The sequence below is a fragment of the Pristiophorus japonicus genome, chromosome 23 (genome assembly GCF_044704955.1).
Source record: "Pristiophorus japonicus isolate sPriJap1 chromosome 23, sPriJap1.hap1, whole genome shotgun sequence".
Taxonomy (NCBI): domain Eukaryota; kingdom Metazoa; phylum Chordata; class Chondrichthyes; family Pristiophoridae; genus Pristiophorus; species Pristiophorus japonicus.
The window spans coordinates 14626889-14644583 of NC_091999.1; the positions used below are offsets into that span (position 1 = coordinate 14626889).

The 17695-nt window shown below is 47.4% G+C and overlaps 1 protein-coding gene and 1 pseudogene across 1 annotated transcript in view; one reads left to right on the forward strand and one right to left on the reverse strand.

Annotated features, from left to right (window-relative positions):
* The window catches only part of LOC139235632 (zinc finger protein 239-like), a 786713-nt gene that overhangs the window by 530477 nt on the left and 238541 nt on the right, over positions 1-17695 (reverse strand). The window lies entirely within an intron of this gene.
* LOC139235400 (zinc finger protein 229-like) overlaps positions 1-17695 on the forward strand; it is a 37537-nt pseudogene that overhangs the window by 14722 nt on the left and 5120 nt on the right.

Sequence of the window (17695 nt, forward strand, 5' to 3'; positions counted from 1 at the left end):
AATGGCACTTATTTTGTGTGTGGGCACAAGGCCTACCCCTGGTTGCCACAGAACTGGAGGGGGTCCTGTTATTTGGGATACGTGGTCCCCTTTGTCAGACGGGTACATACTTTAGCAGAAGTACAGACACCAGGTCGAGCTCTTACCCCAGGAGAGAGGCTATTTGGGGGCATGATGCTTCCATTCGGAATAGGACGCACCATGGATGAATTACGTAACCTAGAGAGGGTACTGGAACAGATAGTTAACGACACTGCTGAAGCAATGGAGGGCATAACGGCTGAAATGTTAGCCATACGCACAATGGTACTCCAGAACCGAATGGCCCTAGATACTAGCACAAAGTGGGGGTACATGTGCCTTAATTGGAACTGTATGTTGCACTTACATTCCCGATAATTCAGAAAACATAACCAACCTCGCTGATCACATAAGAAGGGAGGTAAATAAGTTATCCACGACAGCAGGAGGATTTGGCTGGTTTGACTGGCTGTTAGGGGAATCCTGGGGGTCCTATCTTATGCATGGAGTAATTATTCTGGTTGTAATAATAATTACTTGCTGTCTGATTATCGGGTGTTTTAATATCTGCTGTAAAGTTATGATGGCCCGACTGATGCCAGTAGCCAGTGTAATCGCCGAAGAAGCAGCAGCACAGCTGATGGAAATAACTGAAGACACCAAGGATGAAGAAACAGACGACGTTGACACCGACCACTATCTTTGAATGGTAGCCTAGAGCTACAGGCAAGGTGGACATATGGAACATCAGGGAAGTAACATGCCCCAAAGGACGAATATATGAAACCATGCTACTATCATTGTGGTCATCTGGATTTCGTGAAAATCCTCCAGGACCAAAAGGGGGAGTAATGTTGGAGCGGAATTTTGGACATATACTTGACTAGTATACGGGACCAAACATTTGTTTTTATTTTCCCCTTGAATGAATTTTGTAAGGGACAATACTGATGCAATATGCTTTATGCAAAAAAACACAGTAAGACTTCAAGGTATGCTGACCTTGAGTTATGGAGATAGGAAAGTGAGATAATGAACGACTGGAGAGATAAATGGGGGCATGTTTGTCTATACCGGTGCCAAAAAGCCTGCCACTTGTTTTTTTGTTGATAAAAAGGGAACTAGTCCTCTTGGCTGTATATAATTCCTGTCACAATGCGAGGCTGGTTCATATCAAGAGCTCAGCCTTGGACAGTAATTGTATGAAAAGCTTTGTAAACCTTGTAATGCGATGATTGGACTTAAGGACAAGTGCTAAAGCACGTGATGTAAAGTGACGTAATTTGTAAGATAAAAAACCTCGCTGGAGATATCAAATTGAGAAGCTGGTTCTGAGACAGGGGTATCTAACACTTCTCCCACAGCTTTGTCTCCGATTTAATAAACCTCTCTTTATATATTATACAGTCTCGGAAATATTTTTACACAACACCCCACAGCATCTCTCTCTAAACCAATCACATCAAATAATTGGCAAAGGTTTAGAATCAACTCGATGAATAAGTAAACACAACACAGCCTAATAACCTAGCTTATATTCACAGGAGAAAGTCTGTTATCTAACGCCTCGAATGTCAATTGGTGAGATGAGCGACTGAATCACTTTCCACGTGCAACAGCATCCATTCCCACTGTTCCCACATTTACAGTGTTGAGTCAGGTGGGCGCACGAGTCTCCCAGGCTGAACGATTGGTTGAAGGTACATTCACACACAGAACATGTGTCCTGTTTCTCCCCGCTCTGATTGGTGTTTTTACAAAGGCTGATGATAAGGTGATCCTGATCAATCTAGGGAATCTGTCAAATCTTGACGTGATGTCCGGTTTGAGTTTCCCAGCTGCAGATCCTCCTCTTCTAATACCCTGCAAATGGTGGTTACAAACGTTGTTACTTTAAGTAAAGGATTGAAATTCAGAACACACTATTCCAGATTCTACAGAACATCCTGTCCTCTCCTCTCCCCCCCTAAGCTGTAAATTACTTATTCACGACTCTCCCCTCCATCCTCACTCTCTAAAATCAACATTCCTTTCATCGCCTGAGATGTATTATCTCCAGAAAGTGCTGAATCTGGCTGGGTGTAATTCCACAGATATTAAAAACCTCTCGTGCCTCACCGTCAGTCGACACGGTGAGTGCCAGCAGGATTCCCACTGTGGTAAGCATCACAGCCTCAAATCCTGTCCTCAGATGACATCAACACACTTCCCAGTTGACGTCACTTGATCGGTCTGAAGAGCAGAGGCAGTGGCTGATTTTCACTCTTATTTAGCCCAATGGTACTGAGGACAATTATAACCCCTGAACTGCTGCCTTGGCTGAGGTCAACCAACAGCCCAGATCAAGGATTGAACTTGGGACCTTCCCAGTCAGTATTGTAATGTTCTAAAATTTGGGGTGTTGGGGAAGGGTTAGAACAGAATATTTTGAAACAAATTTTACTCCACCTTAAAATGAAATCTTCGTCACACTGCACAATTCTGGACTCTTTCCAAATTATACAATTGGATCATCAAAATCAGTGAGACATTTTAGAAATGCTCAAGTCACTGAAATGGACAGCTTTACAATCACTGCACAGTACAGAAGGGAGCGACTGTCAATGGGAGCTTGGTTACTGAAGTCCTCTGACACCCCAAGATAAACTGGACTGTCCCTTTAACTATAAAGAAGCAGAGAAAGGGGAGTCCCTGTCCTTTAAATATCTGCCCCATTCACCCAGGTAGTGGGAGGAGGAACAGCGTACGGTCTCTTTATATCCTGACCGCAGGATCCTAAAATCCATATCGTAAACATGGTCGGGTTGAGCAGAACAATTGACAAGGGGACACACAGAGTCTTTGCTATATATATAAAAATTTATGTGTGTGTGTAAACAAAACACGACACTCTTAATGTTTGCTAGTCAATTGCACAGAGATAAATAATTATCTTCATCAATTATTTTCCAACAATTTATTTCCATTTTGTTTACAATGCAATTGCGGGGTGTTTAATAACTTTACCATTTATTGATAACACATTGTCTTGTGTGCTCTTGTTCAAAAAGTGACGTCACACTGACCATTCTGTTACCAAGGTGACCATGTCTGTCTGCAGTAATCAGTGGGAAAGCGGATTAAATCACATCGAGGATAATGAGCAGCGCCCCCACCCCCCCTTCCCGCCGTCTCTGCGCTTTATTGTCCAGTGATCATCGCACCGTCACACAGAAGCTCCTGAGATTTACCTCCAGTGTGGATCACTGCTGTAAGTGATGGTAAAAATGAAATTGTATGGGTGAAAGAGGAGCTGGGGTGAGGAGTTGTATTTAGAGAAGGAGTTGACGAGCCGGGGTGAAGGAGGTGTATGAGTGAGGGGGATTTACTGAAATTAATCACCTCTGTTGTGCTATGATGTGGTTCATTTTTATTTTAAAATGTTTAGAATTGCGTGTTTCACTGAAGTTAAATGCGGGGCAGCAGTTACTTGTGGGCACTGGGTTGTTTCTGTTGAATTAATGTGGACCGTGTTAATTGGGAATTGATTGAGTGGGATCATTCTGTGCTGAATGCAATGCTGGGCTGCGGGTTTGCACTCAGTCCCAGTGACAACAAATCCAAAAGCTACTCGCATTGTGACACCAAATCCAGGGATCACTTACACTGACACACCAAATCCAGGGACCACTTGCACTGCGACACGAGATCCTTGGACCAGTTACACTGAGGCACCAAATCTAGGGACCACTTACCCTGAGGCACCAATTCCAGGGACCACTTACACTGAGACTACAAAATTACATAGGATATACGGCACACAAATGGGCCATTCAGAATAAAAGTCCATGCTGGCGTTTGTGCACCATTCGGGACTTAGAGAGTCTTAGTGTGGGCAATGGTCATGATGGTGAAACCACCTCGAGTGAGGGCAAAAGGTGAGTAATGGATGAAGATATCACGGTGGAATCACATGGTGACTGGTGGGGCCTGGTACAGGAACATAAGAAGTATCAACAGGCGTCGGTCTCATGGCCGATGTGATCATGGACTCAGCTCCACTTTCCTGCCCGTTCCCCATAACCCTTTATTCCCTTATTGCTGAAAAATCAATGTATCTCCGCCTTAAATATATTCAATGACCGAGCCTCCACAGCTCTCTGGGGCAGAGAATTCCACAGATTTACATCCCTCTGAGAGAAGAAATACCTCCTCATCTCAGTTTTAAATTGGCGGCCCATTATTCTGAGACTGCCCCCTAGTTTTAGTTTCCCCTGTGAATGGAAATATCCTCTCTGCAAGCACATTGTCGAGCTTCCTCATTATCCTATATTTTTCAATAAGATCACCTCTCATTCTTCTGAACTCCAATGAGTATAGGCCCAACCTACTCAACCTATCTTCATAAGTCAATCACCTCATCACTGGAATCAACCAAGTGAACTTTCTCTGAACGGCCTCCAATGCAAGCATATTCCTCCTTAAATACGGAGATGAAAACTGTATGCAGTACTCTTGGTTTGGAATCACCAATACGTTGTGCAGTTGTAGCAGGACTTCTCAGCTTTTATAATCCATCCCCCTTGCAATAAAGGTCATCATTCCATTTGCCTTTCTGTTTACTTGCTGTACCTGCATACTAACGTTTTGTGTTTCATGCACAAGGACCCCCAACTCCCTCTGTATTGCAGCACTTTGCAATTTTTCTCCATTTAAATTATAATTTGCTTCTCTATTTTTTTCAATTTTGTAATAGGTTATTGTCAGAAGCACTTTTCAGACAGGCTGATAATTTAATGTAACCAGCGCAGCAAATGTATCCGTCTGTTCTTGTTCCAAAATACCAAAATCTAATGTCACTAATTAAATGTTCGGTGAGATTTGTAGAGATGTGGAAGGAGGGAGGAAATGAGGCTTGCAGGATAGAAGGTTCTTTGAATGAACAGTTTGTGAGGCAGTTTTGTGACTCGTCTGCATGAGGTTAAAGGCATGAAATGGAAAAGCGCAAGTCCAGTGACACTTATATTGTCAATAATGATTTCTAAGTTAATTACTCATCATCATTGGCAGTTCCTCGGAATCAAGGAAGACTTGCTTCCACTCCTGTAGTGAGTTCTTTGGTGGCTGAACAGTCCGATACGAGAGCCACTGATTTGTCACAGATGGGACAGATAGTCGTTGAGGGAACGGGTGGGTGGGACTGGTTTTTATACCCTCTTTCTGCTGCCTGCACTTGATTTCTGCATGCTCTCGGCGTTGAGACTCGAGGTGTTCAGAGAATTACTATCTCCTAAGCATCATCATCAACATCATAGACAATCCCTCGAAATTGAGGAAGAATTGCTTCCACTCTAAAAGTGAGTTCTCAGGTGATTGTACAGTGCAATATGGGAATTATAGTCACTGTCACTGGTGGGACAGACAGTCGTTGATGGAAAGTCTGGGTGAGGAGTCTGCTTTGCCAGATGCTCCTTCCGCTACCTTCGCTTGTTTTCTGCATGCTCTCGGCGATGAGACTCGAGGAGTTCAGCACCCTCCTGGATGCTCTTCCTCCACTTACGCTGGTCTTTGGCCAGGGATTCCAAGGTGCCTAATATCCTACTGACGATCCCAACCACTAACCCCAATCCTAACAAATAACCACAACCACTAAACCCTAAACCCGTACCCAAACCCAATCCCGAACCAAAGGTTGTTCACAGGGATCAGTGGAGGAGCTAAAGACCCGATAATGGAAATATTTAAACAATTATCTTGATGCAAGAAATTCTGCAAGCTATGTTAGTAACAAGAAATTATATCAACAAAACTTTCAAAATCAGCAAAGACAGTTACAAAGATCACACATTTCAAAGACTATTACATATATTAACCACATTCAAAAATCGCTAAACAATGTACAAAATAATAGATTTCAAGTCTAAAGCATCAAAGTTCTTTCAAAAGTTGGTTGAAAGGAACGTCATATGAGTGTCACGTGAGACACTCCGGTTCAGTTTATGACACCCACAAGCCGTATACTCAAACAGAACAACCTTGGGATTTGATGTCATAAAAGATGAACTGGGTGAGAAGTGAAATAATCTACAGTAAGAAAAGTCCCAAAAAGGAAAAGTCGGTAACAGAACATTAAGTAGATATTATTATGGAGAAATCGAACATTCGACACACTGTGTTTGAACCAAGCTGATTTATTCAATATTTATATAGAACATTAATCCCCAGCTCAGGTATAGGGGTTATTAAGATCAGCAGAAACAAACAATATCTGCCAGAATGAATATCGTTCAATGCCCAATGCAATCCCAGTATATCCTGTTCTTTTTACCAATGCAGCTTTTAAATGGCGGGTTATTTACCCAGTATGCACCACGGGCGAGAAGGTACCGATCCCAAACTACAGGAGTTCAGTGCGCAGGCGCGCGTCGTGGCTGGTTTTAGAGCATGCGCGGCGAATGTAGTGGCGAAGGAGAAACGGGCAACATAATCTCCGCAGAAGCGCTCCATTTTAGCGGCTGAAGGGGAGCAATGGACCAGCCGGTCGCGTGGTAGGCTTCATAAAGCACCGGTGCCCGCCGCAAGCCCGGAATAATAACCGGCATATCGGCGGTTGCAGTTTTGGGGCTTTCTCCCGGTGACAGGCCCAGGCTAACGGCGGCCATCTTCGTGCAGGAAGGCGGGTTCGGCGCTCGGCCAGCTTGATTCGGTGACTCGCAGGAACAAAGTGAGCGATGAGAGTGTCTGTTTCCAACCGGGTCCCAGTGGGTAAGGAGTGTTTCATATATTTTATTCTCACTCTCCACACCTCGAATTTCTCACCATCTCCCCTAAAGGCGATGCTTAGTACCGACCTTATGGTTTAAGTCCTACATAATTATAACAGAGAAGGCCCAGAAATATTCACTCCTTGGGTTAGAATCCCCATGTTCAGTCCCAGGGTTAGAATCCCCATCTCATCATTATCATAGGCAGTCCCTCGGAATCGAGGAAGACTTGCTTCCACTCCTGAACTGAGTTTATTGGCGGCTGTACAGTCGAATACGAGAGCCACAGATTCTGTCACAGGTGGGACAGATAGTCGTTGAGGGAAGGGGTGGGTGGGACTGATTTGCCGCACGCTCTTTCCGCTGCCTGCGCTTGATTTCTGCATGCTCTCTGCATTGAGACTCGAGGTGCTCAGCGCCCTCCCGGATTCACTTCCTCCACTTAGGGCGGTCTTTGGCCAGGGACTCCCAGGTGTCAGTGGGGATGTCGCACTTTATCAGGGAGGCTTTGAGGGTGTCCTTATAACGTTTCCGCTGCCCACGTTTGGCTCGTTTGCCATGAAGGACCTCCACATAGAGCACTTGCTTCGGGAGTCTCATGTCTGGCATGCAAACTGTGTGGCCTGCCCAGCGGAGCTGATCGAATGTGGTCAGTGCTTCAATGCTGGGGATGTTAGCCTAGACAAGCACACTGATGTTGGTGCGCCTGTCATTCCAGGGGATTTGTAGGATCTTGTGGAGACATCATTGGTGATATATCTCCAACGACTTGAGGTGTCTACTGTACATGGTCCGTGCCTCTGAGCCATTCAGGATGGTGGGTATTACTACAGTCCTGTAGACCATGAGCTTGATGGTAGCTTTGAGGGCCTGGTCTTTGAGCACTCTTTTCCTCCGCCGGCTGAAGGCTGCACTGCCGCACTGGAGGTGGTGTTGAATCTCCTCATGAATGTCTGCTTTGTTGATAAGACGCTCCCGAGGTATGGGAAATGGTCCATGTTGTCGAGGGCTGCGCCATGGATCTTGATAACTGGGTGGCAGTGTTGTACGTCGAGTACTGGCTGGTGGAGGATCTTTGTCTTATGGATATTTAGCGTAAGGCCCATGCTTTCGTGTTCCTCAGTAAATACGTCGACTATATCCTGGAGTTCAGCCTCAGAATGTGCGCAGACACAGGCGTTGTCCACGTACTGTAGCTCAACGACAGAGGTTGGGGTTATTTTGGACTTTGTCCCGGAAGCGGCAAAGATTAAACAGCTTCCTGCTGGTTCTGTAGTTTTGTTCCACTCCAGCAGGGAATTTGTTGACTGTGAGGTAGAGCATGGCAACGAGGAAGATTGAGAAGAGGGTGGGAGCAATGACGCAGCCCTGTTTGACCCTGGTCCGGATGTGGATTGGGTCTGTAATGGATCCATTGGTAAGGATTATCACCTGCATGTCATCATGGAGCAGGCAAAGGATGTTGACACATTTTTGAGGGCATCCAAAATGGAGGAGGATGCTCCATAGAGCCTCATCGTTCACAGTGTCAAATCCCTTTGTAAGGTTGAAAAAACCCATGTATCACGGCTGGCGCTGGTCCCTGCATTTTTCCTGCAGCTGTCGCGCTGCAAAAATCATGTCTGTTGTGCCCCGTGGGACACTGTGACTCCAAGAGGAGCTCCTCGGCCACAGGGAGAAGACGGTTGAAGAGGACTCGAGCAAAAACTTTCCCAGTGGCTGATTAGCAGGGAGATTCCTCTGCAGTTGCTGCAGTTGGACTTGCCCCCCTTTTTTAAAGATGGTCACGATCACTGCATCTCTGTGATCTCCCGTCATGCTCTCCTCCCTCCAGATGAGAGAGATGAGGTCATGTATTCGTGCCAACAGCACATCTCCGCCATGCTTTAGCGCCTCAGTAGGGATTCCATCCGCTCTCGTAGCCTTGTTGTTCTTGAGCTGTCTTATGGCTTTTCCTACCTCATGCAACGTTGGTGTTTCACGGAAGTGGGGGCGGGACGCATGCTGTGGGATGGAGTCGAGAATACTCGAGTCAAAGTCAGAATCTCGATTGAGGAGATCTTCGAAGTGCTCCTTCCAGCGGGCCTTGACAACCTCGGTGTCCTTGATGAGTGTTTCCCCATTCTTGGCCGGCAGTGGGGTGGGGCCTTGGGAGTTTGGACCGTAGGTGGCCTTGACTGATATAAAGAATCCTCGCACATCATGGCTGTTGGCCAGTTATTGTATCTCCTGTGCTTTCTCCATCCACCACCTGTTCTTTAGGTGCCAGGTTTTTTTGTTGGACCTCAGCTTTGAGCCGCCTGTAGTGTTGCTTTACTGCTCCTGAGTTGGGTTGTTGCTTGAGCCTCAGAAATATAAATTCTTGCATCTCTGATCATTCTCATCAAACCAGTCTTCGTGTGTTCTGGTTGAATGACCAAGTGTCTCTTCACAGGCACTGGTTATGAGGCCTGGAGGGCAGACCAAGCACTGTGGGCATTCAGCATCTCAGCGTCATCAAGGCATGTCAGGTTAGCTGTGAAGCGTTGACTGTATAGGGCTCTCTTAGCTGGGTTTTTAAGTGCCCCAGCATTGACCTTCTTGCGGCACTGCTTCTGCTGTCCCCTCCACTTTGTAGTTAATGTCGATGATGGATCAGGCGGTCGTCCGGCCAACAGTCGTCAACTCCTGTCATGACGCGGGTGATGCGCACACCCTTGCGATCCCTGGCTCGGACGAAGACATAGTCGAGCAGGTGCCAGCGTTTGGAGCAAGGGTGTTGCCACGATGCCTTGTATTTTTCCCTCTGGCGGAACAAGGTGTTGGTGATGAGAAGTTCATGTTCTAGATATTTTGTCAGGAGTAGGATACTGCTGGAGTTGGCTTTCCCTACCCCCTCACTGCCAATCACCCCTCCCCAGAGTGCTGTGTCTTTGCCGACCCTGGCATTGAAGTCACCTAGGAGGATCAGTTTGTCACCTGCGTGGACACAGGACAGGGATGTTTCGAGGTTGGAATAAAAACCCTCTTTGGTCACATCCATTGCATCCAGTGTTGGGGCATACGCACCGATGACTGTGGCGCATTGGTTCCGGGATAGGGTGAGTTGTAGCGTCAAGCGGGTGTCTTTGCGGCTGTCGACCAGCTCATTTTGATGGCGAAGCCGACTTTATGAAGGTGGCGTTCTTCCTCTGCTTTCCTTTTCCAGAAAAAGGTGTAACCTCCATCTTGTTCCTTGAGCTGGTCTTCCCCTGCCTGCCGGATCTCGCTTAGGGTGGCGATGTCGATGTCAAAGCTTCTAAGTTCCTGGGCAACTATGGTGGTGCGGCATTCTGGCCTGTTGCTGTTGGAGTTGTCCAATGGGAGTCCTAACGTTTCAGGTCCAGAACGTCATGTTAACGGGAGTGGAAGATGCCTGTGTGTGAGTTCTTTTAACGTGGGGTGGCATAGCTGAGCAAGGTCTTGGTCCAGTGGCAAGGGATCCAAGACGACTGGAGACCAGGCACTTCTGTATGAGCCTAATTGCCTAAGGCGAAATGTTGGCTGCAAGCTCGGTGCTGAGTAGCACCCTCGTTGGTAAGTGGTCCTAGGCTTGGTTGGGGGCAGGCATTAGGAAGTCAGTTGTCTGCTGAAGTTCCAAGTGGGAGGTCAGCAAGGAGTAGGAGGGTGAAAGAATCATAGCCAGGCCACCAGTGGGGAAGGGGAGGTCCAGCCGTCGACGAGGAGAGACATGTAGGCCCGCTGCTGGACAGATGAAAACCCGCTGCTCGAGGGATGTAGGCCCGCCGCAGGAGGGGCCGGTGATGTCGCGGTCGCCGGGTCGGAGGCACACCTGCTTGCTGGGCATCGTCATGAGTAACCTGGTTTCAAATGGCTGAAAATGATGCTAATAAAACACACCAAACTTTTTTGTATTTAGATTGGGGTACAGTATTCAATTGCTTAATAAAACATTTTTAAAAGAAAATTATTCTTAAAGCTTTCTCCACGTTGTTTAAAAGTTTCTTCAGAAGTTTTAAAAGTTTCTCCCGGAGTTTTAAAAAAGGTTTCCCAAGTTATTTAAAATTTTCTCCAGAGGTTTTAAAAGTTTCCCCAAATTGTTTAAAAGTTTCTCTTGAAGTTTTAAAAGTTTTCCAAGTTGATTAAAAGTTTAAAATGAAAGTCAGTAGTAAGCTACCTGCCTTCGTACTGTTCCATGGGTGCTGCCATCCCTCTGCAGCTGCACAAAGCCCTGGCTAGACCACACCTGGTGCACTGCGGGGAAGTAGAGGCTCAGTCATCTCTGAAGGGGGCCCGAATGCCTGGACGCCATGTACAGTCCCAGGGTCAGAATCGCCATGTACAGTCCCAGGGTCAGAATCCCCATGTACCGTCCCAGGGTTAGAATCCCTCTGTACATTTGCAGTGTCAGAATCCCCATATACAATGCCAGCATTAGAATCACCATGTACAGTCCCAGGGTTAGATTCCCCATGTACTCTCCCAGGGTTAGAATGCCCACATACTCGCCCAGGGATAAAATCCCCTTGTACAGTCCCAGGGTTGGAATCCCCATTTACAGTGCCTGGGTTAGAACCCCCATATATGGTCCCAGGGTTAGAATCCCCATTTACTCTCCCAGTGTTAGAATGCCCAAGTAATCTCCCAGGGTTAGAAATCCCATGTACAGTCCCAGGATTGGAATCCCAATGTACAGTCTCAGGTTTGGAAACCTGTGACTGCACACAGATGAAGAGAAAAATTGAGGCCTTGAATCTGAGTTGGGGAAAAATCATAGAAACATGATTCAATTTCTATCCTAAACTATTTGAAATCAAATCAAATGAATTGTTGCAATTAACACATTACTTTCATGCCAAATGGGAAACAAGTGATGTGTGGGCTGTGCAGGAGTGTTTGCGCCCGGTTACACGGCATGTCCTGGCTCTCCACTCTAAATGCACTTCTTTAGGTTTACAGTCTCATTGACACATCCAACTGACCAGATGGACCTCGTCCTTTAAACCCCATCAGAGAAATATTAGCATTTGATGTTTAATTTGCTAAACCTTTATAAAACACTGGTTAGGCCTCAGCTGGAGAATTGTGTTCAAGTTTGGGCTCCAAACTTTCGTAATGATGGCAAGCTTTTAGAGAAGGCGCAGAAGGAATGGTGCCAGGGAGATGGGACTTCCGTGATGTGGAGAGCCTGGTGAAGTTTTCTCCAGAGAGCAGGAAATGGTAAAAGGAGATTTGATGGAGATGTACAAAATTATGAACGATTTAGATAGAGTAAATATGGAGAAAGTATTTCCAGTGGCATTAGGGTAGGTAACCAAAGGAGTCAGACTTCCGATGATTGGCAAAATAACGAGAGGTGAGAAGTGGGATCATTTGTTACTCAGCGAATTGTTATGATCCAGATTGCACTGTCTGAAAGGGTGGTGGAAGCAGATTGAATTGTAACTTTTAAAAGGGAATTGGATAAATACTTGCTGGGAAAAATATACCAAGCAATGGGTAAAGAGCAGAGGAGTGAGACTCATTGAACAGCTCCACCAAAGAGCCGGCTGCATGGTCTCCTGTGCGTTCTCTCCATGACAGTGGCGGATGATCTTACCCAGAGTGCTCCGCCCGTCGGAATACGCCCTATCTCCATCAGCAGGAGGGCAACGTGGGTAGGCCTGGTCCCTGGAGAGCACGCCCCTGTGCGGAGAAGCTCCCGGGGACTGATTGGAGTGAGCACGGCATCAACATCACCAAGTGTGGCTCTCAGGCGCCAGGCAACACCGAGTGTGACTCTCAGTCCCGGGCAGCACCGAGTGTGGCTCCCAGGCCCCATGCACCAGGCCCCATGCATCACTGAGTGCGGCTCTCAGGCCCCGGTCAACACTGAGAGTGGCTCTCAGGCCCCTGGCAACACCGAGTGTGGCTCTCAGGTCCTGGGCAACACCCAATGCGGCTCTCAGCCTGCGTGTCAAAGCCTCCGGGCCCGGCACCAACAAACCCCGGGGGCAGTGCCTCCCCCACACCACGAAAACAACTACTTGAGTTTATACAGCATGTCCAGCAATTCCCAGCCGCTCCCTATCAGGGTGGGCGCTGAATGCGGAAGTCACTCCCTGGCCTCCTGTACAGTATAGAATTAGGCAGTCCCTTGAATCGATGATGACCCGCTTCCACACCAAAACGGATGAGTTCACAGATGTTTCACTATGAGACCTGATATTCCAGGTCCCGAACTGCAGATTAAAGTGTGGAAGATGCTTGTGTGTGGATTCTTTTAACGTGGGTAACCGTTGCACACAAGCCACCACACGGGCTGAACCGAGTGAGGTCTTGGTCCAGTGGCAAAAGTTAACCAAGACGACTGGAGACCAAGCTCTGCTGCACAGACCTGGTGCACATACTTGTACTGCCCATAGATCGCAGTGTGGTCTGGCCCATGCTGTCCCTGGAACCTTGCCTATTCCGGGCCCCGAACTCGCACCTCTTGTGGCACCAATCTCTCCGCCCCAAACTCTCATCTCTCGTGGGGCCCAATCTCTCCACCCCGAACTCTCGCCTTTCGTGGGCCCCAATCTCTCCGCCCGAAGTCTCGCCTCTCATGGGGCCTAATCTCGCCGCCCAGAACTCTCACCGCTTGTGGGCCCCAATCTCTCCGCCCTGAACTCTAGCCTCTCCTTGGCCCCAATCTCTCCTCCCCGAACTGTCGCCTCTCCTTGGCCCCAATCTCTCAGCCCCGAACTCTCGCCTCTTGTGGGCCCCAATCTCTCTGCCCCGATCTCTCGCCTCTCGTGGGACCCAAACTCTCCGCCCTGAACTCTGGCCTCTCCTTGGCCCCAATCTCTCCTCCCCAAACTCTCGCCTCTCCTTGGCCCCAATCTCTCCATTCCGAACTCTTGCCTCTCCTTGGCCCCAATCTCTCCATTCTGAACTCTTGCCTCTCCTTGGCCCCAATCTCTCAGCCCAGAATTCTCGCCTCTTGTGGGCCACAATCTCTCAGGCCCGATCTCCCGGCGCTACTCCACCCCGACCTCACCACTCCTCTGCTGCTTGCTGCATCGCCTGCTGTACCTGGGCCGTTCCGATGGTCCTGCCCATGCTCCAATCGCTGACCTGGATTCCGGTACAAAGCAAAATCATTCAGGAAGAAATAGCGTGACATCTAGATAGGAATAGTGCAATCAAGCAGACGCAGCATGGATTCATGAAGGGGAAATCATGCTTAACTGATTTACTGGGATTCTTTGAGGATATAACGAGCATGGTGGATAGAGGTGTACCGATGGATGTGGTGTATTTAGATTTCCAAAAGGCATTCGATAAGGTGCCACACAAAAGGTTACTGCAGAAGATAGAGGTACGCGGAGTCAGAGGAAATGTATTAGCATGGATAGAGAATTGGCTGGCGAACAGAAAGCAGAGAGTCGGGATAAATGGGTCCTTTTCCGGTTGGAAATCGGTGGTTAGTGGTGTGCCACAGGGATCGGTGCTGGGACCACAACTGCTTACAATATACATAGATGACCTGGAAGAGGGAACAGAGTGTAGTGTTACAAAATTTGCAGATGACACTAAGATTAGTGGGAAAGCGGGTTGTGTAGAGGACTCAGAGAGGCTGCAGAGATTTGGATAGGTTAAGCGAATGGGCAAATGTTTGGCAGATGGAATACAATGTCGGAAAGTGTGAGGTCATCCACCTTGGGGAAAAAAACAGTAAAGGTGAATATTATTTGAATGGGGAGAAATTACAACATGCTGAGGTGCAGAGGGTCCTGGGGGTCGTTGTGCATGAATCCCAAAAAGTTAGTTTGCAGGTGCAGCAGGTAATCAGGAAGGCGAATGAAATGTTGGCCTTCATTGCGAGAGGGATGGAGTACAAAAGCAGGGAGGTCCTGCTGCAACTGTATAGGGTATTGGTAAGGCCACACCTGGAGTACTGCGTGCAGTTTTGGTCACCTTACTTAAGGAAGGATATACTGGCTTTGCAGGGGTTACAGAGACGATTCACTAGGCTGATTCCGGAGATGAGGGGGTTACCTTATGATGATAGATTGAGTAGACTGGGTCTTTACTCGTTGGAGTTCAGAATGAAGAGGGGTGATCCTATAGAAACATTTAAACTCATGAAAGGGATAGACAAGATAGAGGCAGATAGGTTGTTTTCACTGGTAGGGGAGACTAGAACTAGGGGGCACAGCCTCAAAATACGGGGGAGCCAACTTAAAACCGAGTTGAGAAGGAATTTCTTCTCCCAGAGGGTTGTGAATCTGTGGAATTCTCTGCCCAAGGAAGCAGTTGAGGCTAGCTCATTGAATGTGTTCAAGTCACAGATAGATAGATTTTTAACCAATATGGGAATTAAGGGTTATGGGGAGAGGGCGGGTAAGTGGAACTGAGTCCATGGCCGGATTAGCCATGATCTTATTGAATGGCGGAGCAGGCTCGAGGGGCTACATGGCCTACTCCTGTTCCTAATTCTCATGTTCTTATGTTCTTATGTAAAATCTAGAATCTCAATTCTACAAATCTCGGGCAATTTAGAATAAATCGCCTCTCAACTATGCTGTAAATGTTAGAAAGGCGCTTTGGATACCTGGCCTCCTGTGTGTGTCTGTTTGTTGCATCTGTTTGAGCTGGAGTGGAGATGGAGGAAAAGGTGCTGGGTTTCACCCCCAGTATTTCTGCGCCCAGTGGGACCAACAATTCCCCATGTGGGGCTGTCAATGGAGGTGGGTTCCCTTTCCTGAAGGACATTGATAAACCAGTTGGGTTTTACCACAAACTGGCAGTTTTCATGGTTACTATTTCTAGTGCTGGCCCCACAAATTACCAAGTTCATTAAGCTCAATTTCTCAAAGTGCCTTTGTATTTTTGTGGGTTCTCTCTCATCCACCCTTTTTCTTGACTGAAATTCACTTTACAGGGTATTAAAAGGGGAGGATTTATTGACCGGAGGCTTAAACCAAACATCACATTAACATCTGACGAAGTCACTCGATTCATCGGGAATGGATTATCATAATGCAACTATGGATGCAAAGGGGGAGAAATTGTACACATGCTCTGTGTGTGGACAAGGCTTCAGCCGATCATCCAACCTGGAGAGACACAAGCGCAGTCACACTGGGGAGAAACTGTGTAAATGTGGGGACTGAGGGAAACGTTTCAACTACCCGTCCCAGCTGGAAACACACCAGCGAGTTCACACTGGGGAGAAGCCGTTCATCTGCTCCGAGTGTCAGGAGGGATTCACTCAGTCAAACAACCTGCTGATACATCAGCGAATTCACACCGGGGAGAGGCCGTTCACCTGCTCTGAGTGCGGGAAGGGATTCATCTAGTCATCGCACCTGTTGAGGCACGAGCGAGCTCACACTGGGGAGAGGCCATTCGCCTGCTCTGAGTGTGGGAAGGGATTCACTCGGTCATCCCATCTGTTGAGGCACCAGCGAATTCACACTGGGGAGAGGCCGTTCAACTGCTCTGAGTGTGGGAAAAGATTCACTCCGTCATCCCAACTGTTGAGGCACCAGCGAGTTCACAAATGATTGTAGGGGTTGGATTATGCTGTTATTGCTGCTGTTAATCACAACCCGACTGAACCATGTTCATTCTGACAGTTGGAGTTTGTTTCCGCTGATGAAAACTCCTGTAACTGGACTGGAGATTAATATTTGGGATGTCGACAAATAAATTCGTGTTACTTTCAACACATTGCTGTAGATTTTTCTCTTTCCCACCCGAGTGTTTAGCATCACCTGGCTGGAGCTCAGAGAGGACAAGCTGGGGGGAGGATCATATGGGAGAAGAACTTCAAAATGGACACAGTCCTTCAGGGTCATACTGAGAGGGGCAAATGGCACTTTGGTCTTTCTCATCTCTCTTCACTGACAGCAACCCGTGCATGTTAATCTTGACAGTGTAAGGTGCGGATGATATCTACCCAAGGGTGCTAAAAGAGATGGGATGGGTGCTCTGCCAGCCTTTTGCCCATATCGCCAACAGTTCAGTAGATTCATGGGTTGTTCCCTGAGATTGGAAGGTAGCACATGTAGTCCCCATTTTTCAATTGTGCACAAGTCAGAGCTCGGGAACTGAAGGCCCATCAACGTGACCTCGATCACTGGGAAGGTGCTTGAAGGGATCCTGAGAGATGCTGTTTTCCATCATGGGGAAAGTGAAGGGGCCATTAGAGATACTGAACATGGATTCGGGAAAACAAGGTCATGGCTTACAAACTAGCTTGAGTTTGTAAAGAAGTTGTCAGGTTGTGGATGGGGGAATCCGGTTGACATTGTCTACCTCAGGGTGTCAAACTCATTTTCTAGGGTGGGCCTGATCCAATATCCTGGCATTTGGCATGGGACACATTCAGGAAAAGCCATTAAAATAGGAATAAATGAAGATAAACTACATCGGAATTTGCATTTAGATTTTATTTACTGCCGCTGCTTCCAATCCCTGGCACCTCTTAGCTTGAGCATTCATGAACTGACCCTGCTCAAACCAGAAGCACAAGGATATCGTCGCATGGTTCTGCCTCTGACCACAAGGCTGTGTCACTGCCACACACAGATACCGTTTCCTTGTTTCACATCTCAATACAAAGACCATCTCTTCACACATCCCCTTTCTGCACAATTGCAGCAGACATGAGCAAGGACGTGAGGCTTATTAAAAGACACATTTCATTACAGCAAAGGTTACACTGGGAGAAATGTTCAGTTATTTTCCATTACAGGCAAAATGCCGGGCAAACCAGCAGCACACTGGTACCTGAACAGTGTCTCATCGGCCTACAGACTTTTCTTAAATAGATTTGCTGCGTGGAAATAAACTTAAACCAGCTTTGCGGGCGTGATGCTCTATTCACACATTGAAGGTGAGAGAGATGCTGTGGGGCACACACTAAGTCCAGTAGCTGAAAGTGATTAACAGACTGGCTTTTGTGTTTAGTGATCCCGGGC